This window comes from Meleagris gallopavo, chromosome 9, assembly GCF_905368555.1.
Source record: "Meleagris gallopavo chromosome 9, MGAL_WU_HG_1.1, whole genome shotgun sequence".
Lineage (NCBI taxonomy): Eukaryota > Metazoa > Chordata > Aves > Galliformes > Phasianidae > Meleagris > Meleagris gallopavo.
The window spans coordinates 9,551,521-9,570,566 of record NC_139412.1 but is presented as its reverse complement, the minus strand read 5'-3'; the positions used below and the strand labels follow the sequence as shown (position 1 = coordinate 9,570,566).

The 19,046-nt window shown below is 35.4% G+C and overlaps 1 protein-coding gene across 5 annotated transcripts in view; it reads right to left on the bottom strand.

Moving 5' to 3' along the window:
* The window catches only part of LOC104912184 (uncharacterized), a 138,889-nt gene that overhangs the window by 64,337 nt on the left and 55,506 nt on the right, over window positions 1-19,046 (bottom strand). The window contains exon 8 of one of the 5 annotated variants that reach the window (XR_014885041.1): window positions 14,206-16,687. The exons of the other annotated variants lie outside the window; for them this stretch is intronic. The gene's annotated coding sequence lies outside the window, so the exon portion shown is untranslated. The remainder of the gene's footprint in view (window positions 1-14,205; window positions 16,688-19,046) is intronic. 5 annotated transcript variants of the gene reach the window in all.

Sequence of the window (19,046 nt, the reverse complement as noted above, 5' to 3'; positions counted from 1 at the left end):
AGAAAACCATGCTGGCTACTGAGCAGATCTATTTTCTTTTACAGCTGGAACTGGTGATGGATGTTGGTGTCTTGAAAAACAAGGCTAGAAAACTAGATTCACAGTTCTCCAGCTGAGGAAGTTTATTATCTGGCTCTGACATAACGAAAAGGAATTGCAGGCTAAACAAAATATATTTTAAAACCTGTAGTAGAATATATGTATTTACGTTGGTCTGAAATAGGGTCATTAGATTTATCCCTGCTTCCCAATGGCCAATAAGCAATACATTAACTATGTTCCATGAAAGATATTTCTCATATAAATTCACACATATACTGGCAAATCAAAAAGAATGGCTAAACTCACCTGATACACATGAAATGTAAACATCCCATTGTCTAATGCATTAAGTCACTTTTATGTGTGATTTAGAACAACACAGTTTATATCAACAGGAGTTTTATTCTAAAATCAAAATCAATGTAGTTTTATCCCCTGGACATATCTTTAAGCCTTAGTTTCCTTACCTTATGTTTCCTAAGCAAGCTTTAAAAGAAAAGTCCAATAACTCAGACCTTCCAGCATCATGAGCAATGTGACAGACATCCTTTCTCTTCATTGAACTACTCTAAACCCACAGACAAACATCACTGGAAATAGAGCAAAGTTCTTCAGAGTACGCGCTTATCTTCACTTTATCCTCCCTTGCTAAATTAACCTTTTTCACAAAGACATACATACTTGTTTTATGATCTTTGGAATATTCTGATTCCAAATTTTGCTTGCTTTGGCTGGAAATAACAGAATTTCATAAATAAATCAGGGATAAGGAAAGGCCACGAATTGAAAGAAAAAGGTTTCGTTTATTTCCTGCTCATACCATAGGTTACCAATGCTAAATTATTTTCAAAATCTCAATTTTCCAAATTCAGTAACTGAAAACTTCAATATTTTTTTTTCCTCAAGCATGTATTTTTAAACAAACTAAAATAGTAATTTATGTCCTACAACTTTTACTGGGTCACCATACTAACATGTATGCTATGACACCAAAACATTTTGAAAAGTATCACTTCGCTATAACAATATGAGTTAAAAGTTAATCAAAACTCTAAGCTCTTTGGAACACATCTGATTCCTAGTCATAGGGGAACTCAGCAAAATGCCCCTTAAAGCAGTCTTCCCACACTGACCTGTAGAAATGACACTCTCACTCTTTTGTCATCTGCCCAGAATTTCCTGAATTTGTCCTGGGTTGGTCAACAGGTAAAGCTACAGATTCTCCCTTAAATTCACAGGTCCATGGCTGTTGCAAATAAACTGTTCCTCTTATTTTTCAAAATTCACTGTGCCCATTCACCAAAACATTTTTTTATGATCTGGAATTTTATTTTATTTTTTTTATTTAACTACTGAGTCACTGTAGATTTGTTGAAATTGACATTTTGAACAAATTCTACTTTAGGAAATTTAGATTTGCCAATGCCACGTATGTGGGAAATACTTCAGAAAAGGACATGGAATGCTGATCAAAACCAAGATATCAGTTGCTTCAACTATGCAGTGATTTTATGCAGTTACACCATTTTACATTCTGGTGGGAACAAGGAAAATCTTATAAATCAGCTTGATTCTGACAGTGACCATCTTAAACTTTGAAACATGAGACTGAAATTCTGTATTTTATAATGTTAGTGTCACAAGTAGAACATTTTAGTCCAAGGACTGCTTGAAGATATTCAGCTGCATACTACGCGGATTTTTTTCTTACATTTTTCCTAGACAATAAAATCTCCTTCCAAAATTACCTCCTGCTGAATATTTTTATTTGAAAAAAAACACGTATGGCAAATTATTAATTTAATTCCACAGGAAACTGGCTTGATAAACCTGCTCTTTTGAGAGTGTTTGCTGTGAGTCATCATATCAAGTTGTGTCCCTTCGTTAATTTTCTTTATTAAAGTAATTGTATGCAACTACTACACTCAGAACTGATTAGAAATCAATGTGATTAGAAATCAAAGTGTATAAAATGGCTCGCTTAACTTTTTATTCTGTACTTAGGGGGTTTAACATTCTATTTTATTTACCTAATTGCAGTAGTTTTCTTATATTTTCTCTCAAACTCTGATAACTCAGCTAAAAACATTTATGGAGTATTTTTAATATTCCTAAAACCCGACAATAATTAAGAAGCATTCTCCTAACTTACTGTGCATTTGTATAGCTACTTAGTCTTGAACTTTTAGAAGCAGCTCCAGTCCATTTGCTTCATTTACATATGTATGTATACCACATGACTTATAGAGCAGTAGGTTATGATTTTCCAATTCCCTGAAATGAACAATCGCTCATAATAAAACCAAAGTCCTCATATGAAAACCATGCCCCAGTGTTCAAGGAATTCAAAGAAGTAAATCTTGCTGTTTCACAAAAATGGCTGCAGTGCCCTAATCATGGTATTTTATGACTGAGGCCTTGAACTATCAAAGTTCTTAAGTATGTACTTAACTTTTAATTCAATAGAGGTGTTCACCTGTTTGAAATACTTAAATGCTTTGATGAATTGTGAACAAGCAATGAAAAAAGAGACAATAAAACGTACTTATGTGATAAATACTCTGAAGCTTATTTCAGTAAGTTATTCTATCCACTATCTTTGCAGTTGCAACCATCAGAGGCTGCAAGTGAAGTCAAAGCACTTAAATCTGCTTCCTCTTCTTCCCTCTCTTCCCTTCCCCAGGGACAGGCAAATCTGTCCTGTCTCTCACTGTGCAGAGCCAGCCATCTATCTTGAGACATCTATGCTCACTTCACCTGTTCTGTGAAACACCTGAGAGAACAAATGATTAAGAATGAAATGTGAAGTTCTGGCCCTCTTACAATGCTTCAGTGTAGTTAATCATGACACAGGGAAAAGTTACCATAACACTCTAACTAGAACACCTGTCTAATTAAACCAAAATTCCCAGATAGCTTTTCTAAACAAACAGCAGAATACAAAAGTATTTCATAAATTCCCTCAGAATTGTACCCTTCTCCTAAGAATAAACTCTCCATCTGTAATGAACTCTGCCTTTATTTGTGTTCCTCTCTCTTTTCTTTCATTTTCTACATTCATTTGAAACTATTCCATTTATCAAAAAAATTTACTAGTGTTCAAAATAAATAGGCTTGATTTTATCTCTTTCATCTTGATTTTGGCTTTCGTTTTGCCTTACCTACTTTATTCTCATGTGTCACTTTAGATTAATTTGTTATGCTAAGTACTTGCCAAATAAATAATGAGCTTTCAAATGAGCCCATATGTAATAAGGCAAGGATTCAATTAATCCTAACACCATTAACATTTTACTACTGTATCAGAGCCCTGGCTGCAAACACCTTTAGGATTTCCAAGAGTTTCAGTATCTTACTTTTGAACTGCTAAGACATTAGCATCTAATGATCTGTAATAATGACAGAGAGGGCAAACAGACATCCTATATGTCCCGTATTTCAGTTCCAAACCACCAGAAAATTATCAGAGAGTTCCTGTCAACTGCTAAAAGCTACCATTATGAAGAGAAGAAAGATAATCAAGAGTCCAAAATTAAGTGAAGAAGGATTTTTTTTTCTTTTCTTAAGCAATAAATGCCTTTAAGTTAATTTTGTTTCCTATCCATTTTGGTGATTCTATGATTCTAATTGTCCTTAAAACCAATAGTTGCATGAAAGCTTCAGGTCAAGTTATTAGGTGCAGGCAGGGCCTCAGTGTGTGGAAAACTGCATGAATTATACATACTCTACTTTCTGCAGAGATGATAGACCAAGAAGGAGACAGAAGTACAAGCAAATGAAGTCATATCACACAACTAGCCAATGTAGAAAAATGGTTCATGTCTCCTACTCCCAGCCCCTGAAGGTGGCTTTGCCACAGTGTGAATGTTAGATATTAGGAGGAAGTTTTTCACACAAAGGGTGGTGAGGCACTGGAACAAGTTGCCCAAGGAGGTTGTGGATGCCCCATCCCTGGAGGCATTCAAGGCCAGGCTGGCAGGCTGGATGTGGCTCTGGGCAGCCTGGTCTGGTGGTTGCACTGGTGCACTTAGCAGGGGGGTTGAGACCAGGTTATCATTGTGGTCCTTTTCAACCCAGGCCATTCTGTGATTCTATGATTCTGTGATTCTATGATCAGGGCTATGATAGTTTGAGGCATACTTATACTCATTTTTCAAAATGTAGCCTATCTTCTGGGTTGGACTTCTTATCATGTCAGGATTTAAAATATTCCAAAATCATTCACAATTTCCTTTGAGAATTCTATCACCAACAGCTAAGTGGGATATTATTTGTTTGAACAAAAAAATAAGTAGCTTCAAGGATTTGAATTTTTCCAGTTTTTTTGAAAGCCAGTTTTTTTCTACAGTCATTTTCCTTTAAAGTGCAAGACCAAGGAGTAAAACCTGTTATTTGCTTGTATTTCACAATTTATATCCAAAATTACAACTTCTCCCAATTCTAACTAAATTATTAGGTATGGAGGTAATGGAGTAGATGCTTAGTCCATCAAGTCCAGTCTTTTGCAGTTCCTGAAAGCAAGCAATAATCTAGAAGGATCAATAGCAACCTCCCCTTGCACAATATATTTTCAGCATTTTGAAAATAGTAAAAACCATGTACACAAAACACACAACTGTAAGGGAAATGCCAACATTGCAGGTCTTACAAGTAGGACGAATATTATGAAATACTTTGAGGTCACATTACCATTAATCACTAAAAAGTAGTCATTAAATTCTGGAGATCTGGAACTGACAATGTAAAAAAAAAAAAAACGTTCTGTACAGTAGTATAGCTCCAACCCTACAATTTTAATGAATGCCTGCACCTAGGCAGATCCCAGGACCTAAAAGTGGTGAAAAGTCTCTCAAAGAGGCTGTAGTGACTTCTGGCACTGAACACCAACATTTTGTCATGACAGCAGTGAGGCTCAGGTGACACAGCCCTACTCCAAGGCATGTGCTCTATTATCTGCTTTCATAGAGGGATGGAACAATATTGCCCAGCAGACCAGTATCACTGTTTACCCATCATGTCAAATGGGGATAACGATCCTAGTAGAAAGACGACAGCTCTTTAAAGATCTCTGAGCAGCTGTACATTTCAGGTCTTTTATAAACTGTTTTTAACTCTGCCAAATAAACAAAGAGCTGTATGAGAGTACAGGATTATCACTATTGATCTTGGTACTGTGAAATTGGGTCACAAATCATGCTGCTGACAAAACCTAGAGAACAGTGAGGTTTGGCTACACCATCTAAAGTTTAATTCTTTCTTATTTGGGCATTACATTACTTTTCTGCCAAAATGCTACCTAAAAACAAGATGTATGCAGATCATTACATTTAGACCTTAGGTTTGAATGGTCTTCAACTCACATATATGTTGCAGTAGATGTTTTTCCCCGTTTCTCTCTTCCCAAAAAGTTTTCCTTGGTTGTGTAGTTGGATTGTTTTCTGTAGGTTTGAGTGCTGAGAAAATGGGATTATACTTGCAAATGTCACTTTACTGATAGTTGCATGTACACAGTACTGGCCAGAATACAGCCCTTGGCACTAACAACCTGACATCAAGGGAATGATATTTCCATTTGCAGTAAAAGAGTTAATGGGAAAAATCCATGTTAGGGGCAGTCATCTGAGTTCAAAGACTGTGAGGTGGTTTGGGGGCCAAATTGTATTTCTGCACAGGAAACAAAATGCTTTTCATATAATTTCAAAATATGATACTTGTTATTTTCCAGAAAACCCGAAGTGGCAGTGCAAGTAAATTTCAATACATTCATTAACAAGCAAACTAAGTCTTCAAGTTAGTTTGTTAAATATAATTATCCATAATTCAGTCATTTCTTTTTATTAGCCATTTTATATTCCTGTAGTAATTATAGCCAAGTATATTTACATGTGGATTGGCAATGGAAGAAGTGCTCTTCGCACAACAGTTGTCACAGAAAAGTGGACTTTAGAGAAACTGGCTCTATGTGATTGCCACTGACTACTCTTGGAAAGTTTTCAGAGAATAAACCAATTACTTTAACACTCATAGATCTGTCCAAGCAAAAAAAAATAGCTATGCTGTGAAAGAGGTGAGCAAATAAAATGTAAAACATAGGAGAAACCCTAGTAAACAAGAGTGGGAGATTTTGATTACTTGGTACTGGAGTGGAATACATTAAGAAGATATAAGACTAGATACAGGTGGATTTGTTACAAGACTGCTTTGAAACTACATAGGTTATGTGTGAGTACCTAGAAGAAAGACGCAAATAGTACTGTTATATCTGAGAAGTATGCAAAGAAATTATAAGCTATAAGAGTAGAGAAAGACCTAAAGAACAGCTATTTCCATTTCAGTAAGAGTCAATCTCTCAAGCTTGTTCAATTACAGTCAATACTTAATCATATTAATCCCCCACTAACATTAAGAAGTTTTACCTGAACAGAAGAGAAACCAGGAACAAATATTGGACAAAGATATCTTATGCCATCTGACCAAAAAAAAAAAAAAGAAAAGCACAGGCATATGGGAAGAATCCACAGAAATGAAGAGTTTATACTAAAATATCAGTGCACAAAATATATTTAAAATAAGTCACAGACCTGGGGGTTGAAACCAGGTAAGGCTGTGGCAGGAAATCCCCTTCTGCAAGAAACTCTCAAGTGGAAATTGCCAGTAGAAATGTAGGAGATCTACACATCTCATAATTACTAATTTATTATCATTAGTAATGTACCTGTCACATCATCAAAGACACTTAACAAGAAATGGAAAAGTCCCATTAAGGAACACTGGAGAGTAGACTTGACAGCTAGGGGGAACGAAAGAAAAAAAAAAAGGAAAAAGAAAACTGCACTTCATAATCCTGATTTTATGTGTGTCAGACACTGCAGCAGACATCTCTTAAGACAACAGAGGTGACAGTTCTACCTGCAGTCCCCCCAGCATTCCCGGACGCAGGCCTATAGGCAGGTGTCGTTTGTGGGGAGCTGGAGCAGGGCCTGCACGCCACGCATGCTGCATTTCTCACTGCATGGCCACCATGGGGAAAGGCTGAGAGGCAGCCATGGCACCTCTTGCCCTACAGTCACTGAAGCAGCGCGAGCACAGCCCAGACCCCCAGTGTCACCAGCTGAGGATCATGAAGACAGGACTAGGAGCGGAGGCAAGGTGAGGCATGTGAACATAGGCTTCCATGGCCAGAGGCTTTAGTTTTGTGTGTAATAAATAAATAAATACCTCATATAGGAGTGTGTACCAGAAGAAATATAATGAGAAAGCTGAGCTTTCTTTCAAAGGAGTTATTTTTACAGCAATGCTACACAAACATACATCAGCTGACCAGATGTGCTTTAAATGAATATTCTTCCTCTTGCACGCTTTGTATAAGTAGTTATATTTAAATATCAGGAATGCTATAAGTAACTGAAATATAAATCATGAAGTTCTCTTGATGACTAGATGCCTTAGTTAAAAGAAGTCAGAAGTGACATGAGAATGTTGTGTCTACAACACATGATTTCTGTATTTCACTGAGACATGATTTGAACGAAATGAAGAAATATGGAACTTCAGTATGTTTATAATAAGTAAAGGAGTGGGTAACTGTTATTAGTGCCCAGTAAACAGGGGGCTTCATCTTACCTAACTGGAATATCAAAAATCTAAAAGAGAGTCAGCCAAAAGTATCTGTCCCTTTTCTTACAGATAAGTGAGACAAATAAATACCCTCAGCACATTACTTATCCCATTTATATTTTACATTATGTCTATGCTAATTTAATGAAAGGTGCCACTCCAGGGAGCATTGCTTTTCATTCTGCACTTCTATCAGGCTTATGCTACTACTGTCTTTTCTCCCCTGTCTCTTGCATTTGTCTGACAGCATGATAAGCTGATTCAGGAAACTAAGGCAGTACAAAACTAATACTTCACAGAAAGTAAAAATAATTTTCTCCAGTTTAATATGCAAATATTAACATCTCTATTTTGACTTATGCAGATATCTACAATGGCTTTTCTGCTTTTCTTGAATGATAGAAGGCAGAAATTTAGGTGATTTACCTAAGATAGCATATTTTGTTTTGTGTTAGAACAGTCAAATCACAGCATATTTCAAAGCTGAAAGGTTTGAAGTATAGTTCAAGAAAACTAACAGAATTTTAAAAGAGAAGCAAGATGTGAGCTTTCTGTACATATATATTTTCCATTGGGAAGTCAGAATTCTAAAATTTTGTCACTAGGTTTGACAGTAAACAAATTGGATAATAGTGGAAGACAAATATCAGAAGTTGGGATGTTACCCTTAAATAGCATATCTTGATTTATTTTCCAGAATAAATGCCTTGTATGACATAATGAACTGGAGATTTATTTCTTAGTGACTGAGAATCAAAACAAATGTTGGAGGTCATATTTAGAGTTTTTTTTCAGTCATTATACAGTCATAAAAGTTAATAGTCCTTGCTGTTTGTCTGAGTTCAACATTAAATTCCAAGATGAGTTGAGAGAATTTGTTAATTATTATATATTACTGTAAGAGTACAAATGAAACTACTTGGAAATTACAGTGGTTTGTTGTTTTCTAGTTTTTGGGTCTATTTTTGAAGAGAGTAGTAGAGAAGTTTGATAGGTCACTGAAAGCTGATCTGTCAAAACTTCGCCTTTTTGACAGTAACTGTCTTGTTGGATAGAATTTTAATGGAAAAGATTTCAAGGTCTCAGAAAGGAATTGATTCCTGTTCTTATTGCAGAGAGGATAAAGTCACTTGACTTAAAGTAACACCCAGCAGTGTGAGAGATTTGGGATTTAATATCTCTTTGCTTGATTTGTAGTATGGGTGGAATCTCTCCCTGTTTTCTTCTATGCTGAGATTATATACAATCACCATCAGGTTGTGGGCTATTTCATCTGGTACTATTTTCTATAAAGCTTTCATTAAAATACTTGAGAAAGACCTGGGTTTCTCCCAGTATAGATCTTAAAGAAATTACATAGATTTTAACAATCTTTTTAACGGATGATTGTTAACGTTAGTGGGAGATAGTTTTCTCATCTCACAAATTTTCTTGAATTGGTACAGGTAAAGAAAGTACCTGTCTTTCAACAATATTAGAGTTTTATTACAGCACATTCCTAGTCACCATCCATCCATCTCTGTCTATGCATAGGGTCTGAATCAGAGGTCAGAAATTTCTGTGACTAGATACAATAAGAAGATGAGAAGTGACACTAATACTTCTATTCTTGCATAGATTAATTTGCCTGCTCAACCAAGACACAGGAGAAGCCTCAGCCAAGACATGAATAATTTCTCTCTCTACCTCTAGAGACTCAAACACCTATCTCCAAATTTTCTGGCCAAGTCTACAATACCATGAAGTTATTTGAGGCTGCCTGCATCCAATATTGAAGATGTTTTAACTCTAAGAAAATTGTCAGGATTTCTTTAGAGAAATGTGTATATGGTGAGAGAAAGTATGGAACTAGAGTATATATGTTTTACATGAAATATGTTCTCATAGGTTATTTTCTTATTTTACATTAAACAGTGGCTTACTGCCTTATGCAGCAGCGATTTTCTCTACAAAATTTCTGCTTGATTTCAGCTTCACAGGTTGATTAGATAATGAAGGTCTCCTACAGCTGAGACTCAAATCTGAGGGACGTATCATGGCCCCTTATTCAGAATTACAAATTTTCATGATTGTGTTTAAGTCTTCTGTACAATCTGGTTTTAAAGCCTTTTGCATGACCTTAGGTAGGAAGAATGGCAACATGTCAGTAGACTATCTAGCAGATTGGACAGAGGAATGCCTCTTCTGCCCTTGCATTGAGGAGCACCCCTGAAACTACCATTGTGTTTCTCAGCCTTGTAATATACATTGAACTGAACCTTTCTGCACTTTAACATACATCCTTTCAGCAACTGAATTTACAGTGCAAATACAATTCTAAGAGAGCAGTTGTTCTGGCTTCATTTTCATTACCAACAACTTCATGGATAAAAGAGGACAGATATGCCGAGCCCATTAGTGTTCTAGTAAAAATGCATTAGATTTCCACCTGAAGCAGATTCTATTCCCTACATTCAATATATATATATTTTTATAATGTTCATACTCAAGGCAACCTGGGATATTATTGATCATAGGAACAGCAACTAATGCTTCTGAGAAAGATACAACACTGGAGAAAATCAAAATTAAAGTATGCTTAAATACAGGGTCATGGCAGTAGAGGAAATGGAAGATTAACTAGATGACTTTAATACATTCTCCTGTTTATTCAGAAAGTCCTGAAACTCAGGGACTGTTGAAATCCTGATTATCTCATGTGTTGAGGAGAAAACTTTTGATAACTTGATGATCTTTGGGGAAGGCTGACTAATCGTGTGATATCTTTTGCAATTCACCAGCTGCTGGAAATAAGACAATACAAGACAACAACATCAAGCTATTGTAGTATCTTACATTTTTACTTATTGAGTCACTGAAAATTAGAGAGAAATAGGATATCATAAAATCAGTTAGATAATACACATTGAAAGAGACCCTAAGGAAGGTGAGAGAATGGAAAAATAGAAAGACCAAAAGTACCTTATTTTTTTCCTAAAATTAGTTTTCCAATCTGAAAGTGTTTATAGATTACCTTGGGAAATTAGAAGATCTGAAATAATGTTAACTTTAATTAAGAATAAAAGGAAAAAAAAGAATAAGGGTAATCATGAAATAAATAACCAGTAGAAAGCTCTAGGTGTTAATGTGCAGCTGAGATCAGAATATTCATAATTTATAATCAACATCAAAAGAAGGAAAGATTAAGAGCTCATCTTCAGAGAAGAGTTAGAATTCTGTACAGTTAATAGTATTTTCTTCATGTGGATGACTTTGTCAGAGAATACAATAAGCTGATCCATTAGACAGACCTATTCAATGTAAATCCACTTAATATTAGTACCTAAAAGGTTTAAAGCACTTTAGCGGTCATCACGCACAGAGCTATTGTTAAAAGACAGAACTAAGTTTGCCCTGCCTAGTGCTGACATGAAGCACAGGAGCCAGGAATATGAAAAGAATGGATAGATGGCCTTTAATGCATATATGAGTATGATAGTACAGTCGACACGTGTTCGACTGTTGCTGTCAAAAAAAAATAAGCCTCATTCTGCAAAATGCTCAACAGCCTAGAAAGCCATTCCAGCAACTGCATTTTAGATCCTTAGAAACTGATGGGAGGTACTGATATGAAAACAGTAAATATGAGCAAACAGCAAAAGGTCCACACTTGCATTCAAGATAGCCTTTCAGATCTGCAAGGTCAGAAACTGTATACCTATAAGAAGCTCCTAGGTTATCAGAGCCATCTTTGACTCACCTTTAGCAAGGCTGATTTTCATCTCTTTAAAATGATGTTTCTCCCAATTAACTGCTGAAATACACCTCCAAATATCTAACTTTTATCGGCATGCTCGTACAAAAACTGAGTCCCATAGATTTGGAACTGATGCACTAAGCCAATTTACATGTTTCTCTGATCCCATATTTTGAAGATAGTGTATAAGTAAACATATGGTGAACAATATTTGTCTGGATTTGTGCTATTGAATATAGCCCAAAGGCACTGCTTACCACTTAGTAAAAGCATCCTGCCTATAGAGCAAATAGAAAAGAGCCGGACCAACGAAACTACTTGTAACATGCACTATAAACTAAATTGGTTCTGCAAAGACAGGATGCATCTACATGCATTTGAAGGGGTTGCAGACATCCTCGTGAAAATACAGAACATTTTAGTAAGTAAAAATACATTTTTAAAGTATCTAACAAGCAGGGTTTTTTTGTTTATTGGAAGCTGGGTTCAGCTTCTTATTACAAAGTAAGGGAAACAAATATTCAGACAAAATATGCTCGGCTCACCAATATTAACCCAAATTGAATACCAATTAGAAAATTTCTATCAAGACAAATTTTCCCATAAAATTCCATTTCATTTATCTCAAAACATTTCTTTTAACATTCTAGTTTTCATTGTTTCTGAGAGTTTGAGGCTTGTATTCCTGACACTATTCATCGTGGAACCAAGAGTGCTGACAGGTGTTATATTTCTTACGTGATCTAAGGAAGAGACAGCTGATAATCTTTACCACAAAGAATATCTACCTTCCCTGACTACAAGCTAATTTCTTTTACATCTAGTTTTTGGATGAATTTCTTAGGACAATTGCAATTTATCTTCTCCAGGAAGGTTCATATACATCATATTTTAAAAATAAAGACCTTCTTCCAAATGAGATTTCATCACCAATATAAACTCCCAGCAGTGCCCAGTGACAGGGCAAGAGACAATGAGCAGAAGCAAAATAAAGAAAATTCCATTTAAACATGAGAAATACTTTCTCCTTCCTACATGTCATGGACTTTTTTCTCTCTCAGAATGAATAAACATTGCATTCATCAGCCTTGAATTCATCAGACTTGCATTCAGTTTCTGTCTGTTTTAGCTCTGGTTTCACTTGGTAGTACTGCTGCTTGGTGAAAAATGGTTATTTAAACAATTTATTTCCATGCCTTAGATTCCAACCTCCCATTTCCTCCCCTCTCTTTCATATAGTACACTGCACTTGTTTCCAGATTTTACCTTGTTGGTTTTATATCTTCTTCTAACATAAGACCATAATGAAACATAATCCTTGATGCTTCAGATAGTACTATTTTCCCATTCCATCCATTAAAAAATTATACAAATATCCTGGAAAAGACTATTGCTTTTTGATTTGTTGCTTTTTTGTTTTGCTCATTTGTAATTAGTGATTGCAAGCAAAGTATCATCTTTTCCCTTTATGTTATATTCAGCAGTTTTTAAAGAGTACTTTTTAAAATGAATCATGAAACTTTAGACCAATGCATTATTTCTTAGAAAGATGGTATAGTTAGGAATTAAATATGTAGGAAAATAAAACAACCACAAGCCTAACTTTCTGTAGTATGATATTCTTCTCTAGTCCATAGAAATCTTTTTATTGACTATACTGTTTTGTTTGGATCTTGGGTCAAGAAAAAATTGGGAATATCTTTCTGGAGAAGCAGCTACAACACCTGCACATCAGCAAAGGCAACAAAGTGGCCAGCATTTTTTTTTTCTTTCTTTCTATTAGCTTCATTTTATAGCCTTTATCTAAGTATACATTTCAAGAAACAGCTTTAGTATTCTGTGTTAGAGCTAGAAAGTTTTTGAGAATCTGTTGATTCTTCAATAATGCTTTAGCAGCACATAGCTGTCACAGTACACTATTAACATCTTCAGGAACACTGACATAAAGCCCAAGTCATAAAAACTAAAAGCTCATTTTTTCCCCCCAAAGACTTCAGGAAGGTGCTGCAATGCAGTAGTCTCTTTGATTTTGTGGAGCAAATTATGCTTAACTAAAATATTTTATTTTACTCCTCAGTTTCATGTTGGGCATCTCTCAAGTGTACTTAAGAATGCCAGAATAAGATTCATTTTCATGTAGAGCTCTGATTTAAGAGTAAAACCTGAAGGAGAGTCACATGTTCCATATCACCTTCTGTTTCATTCCATTCCACGTGTAAAATATATTAAGGTCATCAGGTAATTGAAGGGCACAGAAATTTCAAGCTATTAGCACAAACAACAAACACTTATGAATGTTAAAATTCTTCTGCATTTCCCAGCAGGTTTTGGATTTTTTTTTTTTATTTTTTATTTTTTCTAACCTCCAGTTTGATAAGGAGGTATCAGACTTTCAGTGACAATATAGAAGTCAATAGGAGGCACAATCATTAGGCTGCAGACAGGCTCTTGACAAGAAAATACTGGGCATCTTTACAAGGTTGTTCTAATTCCTTGCACAATAGGGAAACATCAAAAAGTAGGTACAAGACAGAAAAGCTTACATTGCTCCATCAATGAAAACATAACAGAGACCAAGAATAAAAGCATATACTTCAACAAAAGAATCTATAGAGGATTTTACGTAGAAAAATAGCTACTTACGCTCAGATTAAGAGTTTTGCTAAATATTGGCATAAAGCCTGTTACTTTCTTTCACTGTCATTTGTAAATAAGTCCTAAAATCATCACTGAAATGATTAATCTACTCAAAAGCATTATAGACAAGTAGCTTTGTAAAAAGAGCAGCTACACCACCACCAATCACTCACCAGCATTTTGCTCTCCACAAGTTTCCTTGGCCTGTGTGGGAGACAAGAATGATGAATTTGGGATGAAGAATCACACAGTTGGTGTTTCTGAAAACTTTTCCATTTTCTTCTCAAAGGAGATCTTACCTCTCTCAGTTCCCACTAGCAAGGAGCCCTCTTGAACTGGAGATTTGCTACTAGCTCTTTCTTTGATCCCTCTCCTAAAAATGTTTTTTATTACAACCATAAAGATTCCTTCAGTTTAACCTCTTGAGAAAGAAACATGTTGCAAATCTTGTAACTGTCTGGAAGGCATTATAGGTCAGATGCTGACTCCCAGCTCTCTGGTGCATTAAACCTCAAATACATTTTTCAATTTTAAGGAAATTCAACAGCCCGCCCTGTTCTACCTCTCAAAACTTCCTGGCGCACCATACTTGTGATTGAGGTATCAGCTTTTATTCCTTGTTTTTTGTTTTTTTTGGGGTTTTTTTTTTTGTTTTTTTTTGTTTTGTTTTTTTTTTTGTTGTTGTTTTTTTGTGGAGTTTTGGTATTTTTCTCTCATACACAGGAACGGATTCTCCAAGTGCAGAAAGTCATCTAAAAATGCACATCACAATGCATCTTTAAAACTGTTGGTGTATTGAATGTACCTGGTTGGTTGTGCTTCTCACACTGTTGTCTGTTACTGCAGTAGGGATGTATGAGTACTGCTCCAAAAGTAATGCCTCGTATTTTATTCTGTTAGTCCATGACATCAGAAATGGATGTTGGTGGTATGGCAGTAGTGGTTGAATCTTCCCAACAGTATTCCATTACATTTTGTTGCTGTGGAACAGATGGCAGCAGAGGGGCAGTCCAACATGGAAGTTTGTACAAACAAAGGTGTATCACTGAATTCCTCCAACTGGAAAAGAATGGCAGCCACCAACATTCATCACCCAAACAGTGGGTATGAGCACAGTGAGGCAGGGGTGGTGTGTTTCAGCAATGTGAAAGACAAGTTGTGCTCCAGCCAGCCATGCAGATTCTCACAAGCATAGCACGCAGGCTCTTGTTCATCACTGTTAAAACAGCACAGCTAAGGGCAATGACTGTGTCGAATAACTGTTTTCTAGCTGAGAATCTGCTCTGTCAAATAGTGTTTTTCTCCTTGTATCTATATTTGTTTCCATGGAAACAAATAGGAGGCAATACTTTCAGAGCAGTCTTTGATATACTTACGTTAGACATTGATCAAATACTCACTGAAACCATTTTTGGGATTACTACGACTTTGTTGGTTCTGAATTATGTTACATTCACAATGAAACTATTCTCCAGTTAAAGTAGCAAGGAGCAGCTGGAGTCTCTGATTTTGTCAGACTTGTTCAATGGCCTGAAATTTTCCAAACAGAAGCTAATAATCATAGTTTTATTTTCAAAGGCGCATTAGATTAGAAAAGAGCAACTGTTCTCATATTATTAGGGCAATATTCTAGTATTATTTAGGAGACTTTTAGTTTTGCTGCATAATGTCTCATCTTACAGAAAAACATGACCATATATAGCCAAGTATACAAACTATGCTATAAAAGTATTTTGCCCCGTTATTCATGTTATATCTACCTCACAGAATGTTTTTGAAAGATATAAGGGTGAATTTCCTCTTTCTTTTCTTTTTTTTTTAAATGAAGAAAATACAGCCACTAAAATATCTCCTTAGAGTTTATTCAGGTGAATTGAGTGCTGAAGCATTCTGAAGTTACACTTCAGTTATACAAAGATTAAGTCAACTATGTTGACTTCTGCTTCAAACAAATTTTAAGATGACAAAATATGGCTAGGCCCCCATGCTCAGTAAATCGCTGTATGGATCTTTGTGCATTTTTTGCATCACCTCAGTTAAACAGTTCTCTGTTCCCATTATTAGTTTTCAAAATCAGCATATTTACCATGTACATTCGTAAACCTTCCTGTATTGTCTTCTATATGTAGCATGCCATCAATTTTTCTATCAAGACCATCAGAACCATCAATTTTTAGAACTGCAACTCATTCTGGAGTATTATTTGAAAGCATTACGTTTTTACGTAGCTCATAGGTAAACTAGAGAATTGAGGTTGATAGTTTCCAAACTGATCTAATAAGAAACAGGGTATCTTTTCTCTCTGAAATGGCAGGTGGACAACAACTAATTTTCTCAAATAAGGGTTAGGGTTACAGAAGTGTCATAAATAGTTTCAAAAATGATTTTTTTCTCCCATTTATGTAGTCATTAGGTAAAGTTTGCCTCTTGGATGGGTTAGGATAAAGTATTGAAAAAAGTAGAAATTGGAAGATTTGTTGAAGAATTATAAAGCCTCTAGGTCATGAAAGCAAGAGTAAAATGTTATTACTTCAAATATTATTGCTTCAAATCTTACCTCTACTCCTGCTCAGTCAGTTAATGAAAAGAAATGGAATCATTCAGCACTAAGAACTGTTAATACTTGACATCGTTTCAAACAAAAAATGGTTTGCACTGTGAGGAGACAAAAGTGAAATGTGAATGTCATGCAATAGGAAATTATAATTCATTGATAGCAAAGAGGTGTGAAACTCCTTAGCAGTAACTACTTCATTCATGGATAAAGATTATGTTTTGCTATGTTTTGCACACTTAAAAGGCAAAAACAGATCACTTATTCCTCAAAGGACAAGTAGAAAATATATACAGTCAGAGTCGGAGGAATGATAATAAACTTTTGTAGCCCTCACTGGTGGGCATCGTAAATATTTTTGAAGTCCAAACTTTTGGGTTAAGTTATTCCTAAAGGAGATAAAAGATGAAGAATGAAAGGAAATGTCATAGCTAAAGATTTAATAATAAGTCATCACTAGACGGGCAGGGCATAAAATCCAAATGAACTCTTGTCACTCAGAAACATATATATACACACAATCAAATTTACACCTATAGCTTTGGAACTACATGTATTTCTTCTTAGTAAAAATTCAGAAAGTCTGTTATTAAGTAAAGAGAAGAAAAGACAGTATTGGTATGGTACACTGATTATCCACTTAGTAGCAATTATTCATGTATTTTAACAGCTTAAAAATATTTTTAACCTCCAGGAGGTGAGTTCATATAGCAAACTTTTACTCTAAAATGACTTCTACATAAGAAGTGCTCCACTCTGTATAGGATTTTTAAACTGTGGAAACCATCAGATCCAAAAAAAAAAAAAAAAAAAAGATATGCTTGAACTCTCTGGTTTCATTTTGACCACTTAAAATGCTGTCAGAAAATATGAATTTCCCAGCATGTCTCAGAGTTCCTTATGCGGAGCCAAAAGAATGACAATAAGTCACATCATCATGAAAATGGATTGGCCTCTTCTATCTGTAGGTGAAGAGGGCATTCTTGCAGGAAACACTTTTAGACATCCATTTCTTAAATGAAGATTGACTTCTGAATTCTACTTCACCTGAATGCAAAACTGATCTTTCTGTTTAGCCCAGCTCAGAGCAGGATGTTGGGCCACGCAACCTCCAGCTCCGAATGTCCTGTGATTTTGATACATGGAAAAGCAAAGTCAGCTTAAGAATTTGTGTTATATCCCTCTACAGTCTTGCAATTGTGCATCTGTTCCCTGCATCAGATTTTTTATGAATTACACATCTATCTTTTGAAGATCGTTTCTCCATCACCAGTGCAACGATTATGCTAATCAAAACAGCACCTACACAGGATATTTAATATCTCTCCAAGTGCAGAAACAGCATTCAGCCTGCTAATGAAGGATAAATTGAATGTTACCCCGAGGATATAATTATCCACAGAGTAAAGGGCACAGGATTAATATTTCTGCCTTTAATCTTGCTTCTCCAAATGATTTTCTGGTAATGAGTACAGCACGTGGAAGTCTGTCTGTCCTGGATGCTCAATAGATGTTGCTGCCATACTGACTGGCATGCTTTTTTATGAATGTAGAGTACAGAAAGTTTAAGTAATCTAAATCCTCATGCCTTGAACAGGAGAATCAGGCTCTCTGACTCAGAATTATGATAACCTTATGTTCAGTAGTATCAGATACTAAAAATCTACACATAAACAAGTTAAACATCTCAGTTACATCCCATATGCAAGTGATCCAATTAATTCATGATAAATATATTTCCCCCTAGAGATTCTGGGGCTTGAATACCTCCTTTTAAATTTAACTGTTATAGAATTTAGTCTTTTTTTTTTTTTTTTTTTTTTTTTTTTTTTTTTTTTAGGAAGCTAGAAAGCAACTGTAGAATTTTTTTCCTTATCAATGCATTTTAAATGGTCATATGAGATGCTTTATACAGGAAAGCAAGTAGCTCAGATGATTTACTAACCTGGAGCTAATACTCCTTTTAATGCATATTAACCAGAAATCTTCTTACGCTGTCTCCCACTGCACATCATAGTAAAAACCTGACTTTTTTTTTTATTATCCCTCAGCAAAAATTTAAACAATGGCACAGAGTTTTACAGAACTCAGCACCTTTACAAAGATTAAAATTGCTATTCGAAATTTAAAGCCAATAGCTCTAAAGCTTCTTATATACGGCAACCTTAAAAAAAAAAAGCTGAAATAAAATTCCAGTAGAAAAGTACCTCATACTAAAAATGTTTCTTTAATAACTTCATCAGAAGACAAGTACCTAAAACAAGGTCCTATCTAGGGAACAGAAAGTAGCTAACGATTAATCTGATTACTTAAACTTCAAATAGCAAGGGGGAACAGAATTAGTCACACACAAAGAAGCTGAATTTGGATCCATTTTAGAAAGCAGGACAGAACTCCAATGTATTCAGACAGAGAAAACAGTGTCCATGATGCCTAGTTTTAAGAAAAATCTTGTAAATT